Source organism: Mus caroli, chromosome X (assembly GCF_900094665.2).
Source record: "Mus caroli chromosome X, CAROLI_EIJ_v1.1, whole genome shotgun sequence".
NCBI classification, from domain to species: domain Eukaryota; kingdom Metazoa; phylum Chordata; class Mammalia; order Rodentia; family Muridae; genus Mus; species Mus caroli.
The window spans coordinates 45,617,084-45,627,265 of record NC_034589.1 but is presented as its reverse complement, the minus strand read 5'-3'; positions in this window follow the sequence as shown (position 1 = coordinate 45,627,265).

The window sequence follows — 10,182 nt, the reverse complement described above, 5'->3', positions numbered from 1 at the left end:
CCAAACCAAACCAAAAAAAAAAAAAAAAAAAAAAAAGAAAGAAAAAAAAAGAAAAGAAAAGAAAGCAAGCAAGCAGTTCACGGCCATATACCTAGTAAGAAACAGACTCTTCAAAATATCATGTTGTATATCATAAGCATAATATTCTTATTTGTCAGTAGAAGTTAATTTTTAAAGAAAAACGTGGTGTGGAAGAGAGATGACTCAGCCATTAAAAGCATTTGCTGCTCCTCCAAAGGTCCAAATTCACTTTTCCATCATCCACATCAGGCAACAGCCATCTCTTTACTTGAGTTCCAGGACTTTGGTGAGACCCTCCCAAATTCATGCTGGAATTTTAGCTGGCTTGATCTTGTGGGGGGAGGGGATTCTTATGCATCCATCCAAAGCTAATGTGAGTTGTGATGTGCGATAGCCCCCATGCTCGGGAGGATGGCCCTACCTCCCCCTCCCCCCACACACACACAATGGCATCAGGTTAAAAAAAGAATATATGAACTTGGAAGTGAAAAGTGATGAAAAGGAGGCAGGAGGAGTAGATTTGATTTTTTAAAAATTACTAAAAACATGCACGAAATTCTCAAACAATAAAAAAAAATGCATGTTTACGAAGAAATACTGATCAGTAACCATATTTTACATAACTTGACATCCCAGTATAATTAAGCAATGTTTTAAATCAGTAATAAAAGCTGAGCCCTAGCTCTGGAAGAGCAAAAAGTGATCTTAATCCTGAGTCATGTCTCCAGCCCTTCAGCCCTGAGCTGTCTGTTGAGTAATTTAATTAGCTTGTGATACACCACTCCAAAAGAATCTTTTCCTTCTTTATTGTGGTAATGCTCAGTTAATTCTCAAGGTGACAAGGTTTATAAACCTCCATAACATAGTGTTCAGAATGTTTGTAATAATAGTAAGAAATGCTTTGTTGCCATCAAAGGAAATGAGCGTGTTCACCTTTCAATTTCTAGAAAAGCCAAAAAGGTCTGCACCATTTGTTAGGATAATTGCTTGTCAGATACTTAAGAATTAGAGCTGTAATGAGATGTTTCAGCCATAAAAGGAGACTGAGAGTAATGTCCAATTGTTTTACACTTGGGCTGAGGATGCAGCTTGCTAGTACAGTGCACATGTAGCATGTGCAAGGCCCTGGCTTCAGTCTCTTAGCACCACAAAAAACACTCTCCTCGATGTTGTTTTCCTAAAACAAACTACATTTTAAAAATATTGCTAATTTATTTATTCTTTGGTTAAACTATATTTTTTCATTTAGTGAAGTACACACACACATACATACATATATATATATATATATGTATGTGTGTATGTATATATATATGCTAAGGACAAACATATTAATTTTAATATATAACTTCTTTTTATTACATTTTTAGTGTATGTGCCACAGCATGAAAATGGAGGTCAGAAAACAATGTTGTGAAGTCACTTCTCTTTTTCTTCCACCATGCAGGTTCTGGGAAACATAATAAAGTCCTCATGCTTGATAGCAAGCACCTTTACCCTCAGATCCACCTAGCCTAGAATATGAAATCCAGTCTTTAAAAAAAAAAACAGTAATTTTCCAAGTGATGTCCTTCAAATAGTCAATTTTTCTTTTTAAATTAAAAAAAAATTGGGCTGGAGAGATGGTTCAGCAGTTAAGAGCACTGACTGCTCTCCAGAGGTCCTGAGTTCCATTCTCAGCAACCACATGGTGGCTCACAGCCATCTGTAATGAGAGCTGATGCCCTCTTCTGATGTGTCTGAAGATAGTAACAATGTACCCACACATAAAAGAAATAGTTCTTTAAAAAATTACAATTTGTTTTTAATTTCTTTGTATAGGTGGCTTCTAGTGGGCCTTGGTACATATTTAGAGGTCACAGGGGAGCTCTGCAGAACCGCTTCTGTCCTGTCTAGTGGGTCAGAGAGATGAAACTTGGATCTTCAGGTTGGTGGCAAAAGTCTTTACCTCCTCTGCCACCTCACTATCTTTACCTTCTCTGCCACCTCACTAGCCCCATCTGTTTTCTAAGATTCATTTACATGACAGAACACAAGGAAACCCAGGGTGCAGGCCCACCCCACAAGCAAAAGAAGGTCAGTAGTTTAAGAACAAATTGATGTAAGCTTCCACATCATTCCTACACCAACACCCTGGAATAATTTATGGTCTCCAAGTCAAAATAAAGTAATCTCTGGGGTTGGGGATTTTAGCGCAGTGATGGAGCACTTGTGAAAAATCCTCCTCCAATGATAAAAGATGCTCCCACACACTGAGGAAGGGAGGTTATTCAGGTTATAGAGCAAGTGTGCGGGAGAGCCAGGCTGCCCGAGTTACTTTCAATGTTGTTTTAACTTCATGAAAATATTTGATGACAATATTTTCAAAGTGCCCGTGAAAGAGAACACTCTCCATTTGGAGGCCATGTTACCACCAAAACCAGTCAGATACTAGGTTGCTGGAGCAGTTCGTTTTCTTTTTCTTTTCCTTCTTTCTTTTTTCGTTTGACTTAACATTTACTGTTGTTACAAAACATACCTATTGATAAGCTTAGCCATTAACATTTTTTTTGTTTTTTTTTTGTTGTTTGTTTTTTTGTTTGTTTGGTTGGTTGGTTTTTGGTTTTTCGAGACAGGGTTTCTCTGTATAGCCCTGGCTGTCCGGGAACTCACTCTGTAGACCAGGCTGTCCTAGAACTCAGAAATCCGCCTGCCTCTGCCTCCCAAGTGCTGGGATTAAAGGCATGCACCTCCACTGCCTGGCAGCCATTAACTTTAAAAGTCAATGAAAAATCAAGTCAGGACTAGTTAAGACTTCCGGTGTTCACAGCTAGGGGAGAGAGGAGTGTTAGAAAGAAGACAAGGGAAGAGGAAATGGGGACAGTCACCTTAGTTATTTTTTTCTGTTGCTATGATCTAATGCCCTGAGGAGCGCAACTCCAAGCCAGAGTAGGCTGGAAAGATGACTCAGTGGTTCAGACCAAGGACTGCTCTTCCAGAAAGCCTGAATCTGGTTCCTAGCACCCATATTGGGTGCTCACATTCACCTGGGAAGTTCAGCTTCAGGAGACCCAACACGTTTTCTGGTTTCTGAAGACACCTATGCACATATACTATCCAATACACATAAATTAAAAAAAAAATTAGAAACAGAAAGGGTTTTAGCTCAAGTTCAAGGTTACAGTTCAAGGTTACAGTTCTTGTCATTTCAAGGAAGTAAGCCACACAGTTACAGGATCTTGAGGCTGCTATTCCCATCAGAACCACAGAGAGGATGCTCAGTGATCAGTTCCTTTATCTTCAGTCTAAGCCCCAAGCCCATAGCATGGTTCTTCACACAGTTAAGATAAGTCTTCCCACTCCAATTAACCTATCTAGATAACCCCTCTCAGAAATGCTCAGAGGATGACCTCATCTGCATAATTCCTCTTGGCCTTGCTGCTGGGCTTGTGACTGGAGATCCTGTCAGGCTGACAAATCATATTAAATATGACACGGAGGAAGGTGACGTATCTTCTGACGTAGATTCAGCACAGCATATCTTTTTCTCCTTTTTCTTCCTCCCAAATAACAATTTTACTTGTGTACAATGGAGACTGGAATATTCTACATAAAGATGAGTGTGGCTTTTACAAAATTACAGGGTTACCATTTAAGTTAGGTGAATCTGTTAAAAACACTGGTTTTAACACGAGGCCCTTTAAAGCCCCTATACTATGTTTGACTAAAGCCAAACCTCCTCTTTGAAAACTAGGGATGTAATTCCGGTGCTCGCATAGCATACTCAGAGCTCTGGGGTTGATCGTCAGCACTGCATAAAACGGGTGTGGTAATGCAGACTTACAATCCCAGCTCTCTGGAGACGGAGGCAGAAGAATCAAAAGTCCAAGATCATCTTCACCTACAAAACAAAATTGAGGCCAGTGCCAACCTAGGTTACATGACACTGTGTCCAAAAACATGTCTCCTTCTCCTCCCAGTGTAACCTCCCCAAATGCAAATCTCTCCCCAACTCCTTTATCAACAGCAGTCCTCATCAAACCAAGGCAATCTCCTTTTAGGTCTCTTCCACTACTGGGACTCTGAGAAGTGTCCCCCCATTTCATCCAAATCCCCATGTCCCTACAAGATTCAGCTTCAAACTTACAAGTACAAAGCATAGTGATGAGTTTTGAGAAGAAAATCTAATCTAAAAACTAATTCCACATTATTTTTTGGTGACTATGCTCCAAATGTCAGTCCCAGATGGACTTCCGGGCATGCCAATGCGGTAGACCTGAGTTAAACACTTAACAGTTGGGGCTGGAGAGATGGCTCAGTGATTAAGAGCACTGACTGCTCTTCTGGGGGTCCTAAGTTCAATTCCCAGCAACCACATGGCGGCTCACAACCATCTCTAATGGGATGCAGTGCCCTCTTCTGGTGTGTCTGAAGGGTGTAACAGTGTACTCATGAAAATAAAATAAATAAAATCCAAAAAAAAAAAAAAAAACAAAACAAAACTAACACTTTCTACCAAAGGCACTAAGGATACTAACCATTATTTTTAGCACCAACACACTCTTTACTCTTCTCAGAAATGCACTCATTCAAGAAATGAGTATAGAACACCAACTGAGACAAGTTACTGCTCAAAGTGTGGAACAATAACGATATTGAAACATGTCCTGACCCTCTAGGACCTTTTTGTCTGCTAGGAAAGACAGTCCATTATAGTTTGATCAAATGCCATGAAAATAGAGGATAAAAGACACTCAGGAAAGCATCCAGAAAGAACAGGCACAGTTGGTGTCCCAGCATGAAAGTGGGTGCTGCTGAAAGGTAGGAAGTGTGCCCACAGGAGTTGGTTGCAACTCCTTAAGGAGAGCTTGAGTGCCACATTCCATAGTGAAGCTTTAAAGCTATGTGAATTAAAAAAAAAACAAAAAAACAAAAAAAACAAAAAAACGTGTTTTCCAAGAAGCACTAAGAACTACTGAAAGAAGGGCAGAATCCAGTTGAAAGATGTCCAGACAGTCTGAAACATTCATTGTAGTGAACCAGTGGCACATTGAAGACTGTATTTGAGGAAGGACATTAGAAGGGAGGTCATGATTTTCATACTCTTGCCTTCTTTTTTTCTCTTGTGATGACCCCTTCCTTCCCTCTTGCTGACCTAGCACTCTGTCTTCCTGGGGGCCTTGATCAAAAGAAGCCTGGGTTCTGGGTTTAGGGCAAGCACTAAAAATGTAAAACAGCTTCTAAGCTGGGTGCAGTGGTACACTTGGGAAGGTGAGGCAGGACCATCAGGAGTTTGGGGCTAGCCTGGCCTACATGAGACCTTGTCTAAAAACAGAAATCCAGATCTCTATTTTTTTTTCTCATACCAATAGATGGGTTTTAGTTTGGCCATGGACAACTGCAGAGTCTAACCCCAATTGTAAGCCCAGTAATTATTTTAAGAGCTGTCACTGTAGTTGTAGCTCTGTAGCAGAATGCTTGCCTAAGCACACGGGCCTATGCTTGATCCTGGACACTGCTTTAAAAAGGAATCATTTTAGAGACAGGAAGTAAAAGAAATGACATACTCCAATCGACCTCGAAGCCCTATCAATCTTACTTGTTTTATTTATTTTATTTTATGTTATGTTATTTTAGACAGGGTTTCATGTAATCCAGGCTGGCCTTAACCTTTGCCTTAGCTTCTGGAGTGCTAGAAAAAAGCACTCCAGAAGACAAAAGCCACCATACCCTGTCTTATTTATTTATTTTTTTAATGCCAACATTTAACGTTATGGAGAAAGAACAAGAACTCTGAGTCGATTCTGGAAAATTCTGTGCTATCGGCACAAGGAAATAGTTCCCCTCTTCTGATGCAACAAAAGTAAGGCAGGCTTTGAAAAACAGGCATCTGTGTCTTAGTTTTAAACAGAGATAACATCCTTCGGGAGCCTTCCACTTCCCGTTCCCGGTCCCTCTTCTTCCCTCTACTCAGTAAGATAAAATTTGCCCCAGGAGTGTGATTCCAACAGACCAGACGCAGAAAATGATGTCATTCACTCTTGCCAGAACACTGCACTTTTAACAGGATTTCAGGACTTCCTTGGGCCAGTCACTCTGTCTATCAGCTTGTTCATTTGAGGTTCTTATTGTATTGTTTAGAATTTGTTGGGGTTTTCTTTTCCTTTGACTTTTTTTTTAATATAAATGGAGCAACCAGCCAACTGTCCAAACACACTTCCGCCTCCCTGAACACATTTGGCAGGGTGACATTGATAGATAGTAGAGTGTTTTTTCTTCCTTTTCTTTTTCCTAATTAGATGAGATTCCAGGAAAATGAAAGAAGTGTCTAGTTTGAAACTAAATGCCTCCACTTATATGGCCACAGGTTTACTGTCTTCAAGTGCCTCTTCTTAAACTTTGTCAGTTCCCCTTGACTAGAGAGCAAATTCCAACCACAGCTAGGGCAGTCACACAGGAACACTAAGATGTCCCTCCACTGTGGGCCTGGTTCATGTGAAGATCGATCAATCACTTCTGGAATCTGAAATTGTTTTCAGTTTAATGCGCAGACATTCTTAAGATAGTAAGAGGACATAGCTATTGCATGCAGTGAGCATGTGCATCTTTGGAAAGGGAAAAAGAAATCTTGAGATCAAAAAACATCAGCATCAATGAGTTTCTAAGACTCTTCTTGGTAGAGAGGCAAAATGGTTTCTCTGGTGAGAGCCTGGTTGGTAGGAGAGAGGCAGATTCAAGAATTCCTCTCAATTTCTAAGGTTTTCCAGGAACTTTATTTAAAACATTCATAACTGAGTTTAGAAAGTAAGATAGAATTTACCAAAGGACACTATCATTTTAGTTTAATCTGATAGTTACATAGTTTACTGTACTTTTTAGCCTTGGATTGAACTCTGGATAATACAGTAGAAGCTTCCAGTTGTTTTCTTTCTGTTAAATCTGTAATCATCTCCAGGCTTTTATCATTCTGAAGACGTCTGGATATTTGCAGCCTAAAGAAAGTTCTGTCTCTCTAACTCAAGGCTTTTACACACATGCGCACTGAAAAACCACCTATTATCAAAAAGCCTTTCTACTTAAAATTAAAAATCCCAATGTCTAGAAATTTTCCTTGTAATTAAAAAAAAAATCAGCTCAACTTGATTTCCTAATATCTGTTTCCAAAGACTAAGTCAAAAATTGTTTCCAAAAGGTATTTCCCCCCAAATTATTCCAAGTGCCTTGTTGCGTGTAGTATCTCAAATCGAATGTTTCAGTTTAAGGGTGATTTATTTTTCGCAGCTGCACCCAAGACCCTTCCTTCAAACTGCTGCTACAACCTCTCCTCCCTCAATAGCTACAGTTATTTATCAAGGTAATTTCTGACTGTTACTGGGGGGTGGGGGGAGATAGAAAGAAAAAATTACATGTTTTTCAGAAAATAATTGCTTTAAAACAGTATTTTAGGAGGGGGCGGGGAATTGCAGGGCGTGCTTTTTCTTTCTGGTTCCTCGTTGCCCAGTGAGAAATGCCTGGCTCTCCTGTTGGAAGCTCCTTAGCATTCTGTTAGTGAGCAGAGTCCCCCCTTTTAATCCCAAGGTGACCTTCAGGCCACTTTTTTAGGGCGATTTTTAGATTTTTATCTCGGGCAGGCAGGAAGGGCCTAATGCGTGAGAACGCATTGGCAGGACAGGGCTTACTACAGATGTCCTAAGAAAATCCTTAAGACACCATCTTTGAAAAAATATTTGAAGATTGTTCACTTGAGTAAATACTTAAGCCTGCCCTCCCTAGCTTTCTTGGGCCTGTAGCCATATTACTCAGCCTCAAAGAATTCATCAATATTCAGCTGGCTCTCTTAATATGCTGATGTAGCAAAGGGAGTTTAATAAAGAAAGCCGTTGCCATTTTTCTCCAGAAGACCTGTCACAAATTCATCTTTCATCTCCCAGCGCTGGAATCTTCTGGTATTTATGTAGGAAAATTAATGTTTATGTGCAGGGATCCAAACAAACTGACCCACCAGGCCGAACCTTAAAAACCCAAAGAAAGCATCTCAGCCCAAGGACACTGGAGCTCTATGATCTAGCTGAGGATTTAGTCGCTGCGTGGTCAGTCACGCCTGGCTGGTCGGCAAACTTTCAGTCTGGTCCACGAAGAGTTGTGAAGATATTAATAGAAAAATTGTAGGTCCTAATAATAGTTTTAAGTGCACACTGAAACTATCTGAAATTATCCGCAGAACCGAGAGAGAGAGAGAGAGAGAGAGAGAGAGAGAGAGAGAGAGAGAGAGAGAGAGAGCTCTTTCCTGAAAAGAAAATCTTGTTCTGTAAAAATCTTTTTGGCTAATTTCTCCCCACAGTTTTACAGGTCCTGAAAGACTCTACCCTCCTGTCTTCTCGCCCTCCCCCCCCCAACCCAGAAAGAAAAACAAAATAAAACCAAAACAACGAAAATAAGCCCAAGTCATCAGCCTAAGGTCACAGGATTGTACCAAAGCCTGGAAACTTTGCGATCATTTTCGCAAAACTCGCTATTATGAGATCAACCTCGAAGAAGTATCACAGTAAAAATATAGAAATACAGCGAGAGTTGAGTAGCGCAAGAAACTGCAGCGCTGAGCACCGCGGAATTCAGAATCCGTGATTTTAGTATCTGCCTGCCGTTTTCGCGTGTGTGCGCGCGCGTGTTTACCCATTTTGCAATTGCCCTCCCCACTTTTGTTCCTTGACACCTGGTGGATTTTGTTGTAGTTGTCCCAGCTCCCTCCTGCGGTTCCAAACTATCCCGCATGCCTTCTACCCTCTGAAATAAAACTTAGGCTTGACTCTGGGAGCATGGAGGATCCCGCGGCCTCACCGCAGCTACCAGCGTGCCGCTCAACTGCTAGATATTCGCAGACGCCCAGATGTCCTCGCTAGTCAAGGGCGCCAAGGAACCCAGACCAGACAAGAGGTGGCTGGAGTAGAGGTTTAGCCAAGAGCTGCTAAGGCAACAGCCTCTCCTTCAGAGTCACGGAGTGAACGCGCTAAGTAGCTCCCACGTAGCGCCTTGTACCCAGCACTCCACCTGCCCCTGTGGTCTCTTTTGGAGCCCGGGTGTGTAAGCTGCTGCAGGCCAGCGAAACCCATTGCCCTTCCCGTCCAAATCCAGCTGAGTTTACATCCCACTCTCTCAAAGATGTCTGCAACCCAAGAAAGGAGGGAAGAAAGAAGCTGAGTTTATTATTATTATTATTATTATTTTAGCATCCAGGCTCTATTTTATAAGGGATTTCTCCCAGATTTTTTTGAGTCTTTCACAAAGCTCAGACTGTCCTCGAACTTGCTATGTAGCCAAGGACGCCCTTAAACTTCTGTTTCTCCTGCCTCCTCCGAGTGCTGGACTCTAAGGCGTGTGCTACCATGCCTGGTTTTTCCAGCTTTGTGTTATTGTGACGTTTTGCAAATATACAAGAAAGTTGCGAACGTGGTGCAATGAAAGACTATTGACTCCCCACCCAGATGCAAACTCTTGTTAGCTCCTTGAAATCCATTCCCGTTCCCCCTTCTCTCTGAGTGCGTGTCTGGGTCAGTGGCATCATTTGAAAATCATAACCACTCTTATACTTCATCTCTTTACACTTAGGCACAGTTCTTGTCACCCTGGACACCCTGCTATTAATTTCAACGCAGTTCTCATACCTCCCTATTAAACAGCGCCGTCCCTAAAGATATCCAGCATACAGAAGAAAGACTCCCTTTCTTTCCCTACTCCAGACTCAAAACTTAAGTCGTAAAGACTTTCCTTCTTGGACTGGACATGTATAAGTAAACTGTCGTTCCCTGCCTCAGTGTCATGCCCACCCCTAAAGTGGACCGCCAGGACCTAAGGGAGTCCTCTACCTGAGGGAGAGTTTGGCAGAGAGGCCAGAGCACAGAAGACTCAACAGAGCCTGGGCACACTAGCGCGCCGAGCACTTCCCTTCTGCAATCTGAGGGTCCCTTGTTTCCTCATCCTGTTTCAGGCACCCCCAAGAAAAACAGTCCCAAGAGGCTTGGCTTAGCCGCCCTGTACCCTCCTGGTAGCCCCCGAAGACTTGGGCCCTAGTGACTTTAGAGTGTCATTTGTGGCATGGGTCTTTGAGCTGGAGCTTGGCTGTTTCCCTCCCCGCTTTTCCCCTTTCCCCTTTTTCCCTGGTTTTTGTCTCCTGCACCCGCGGCT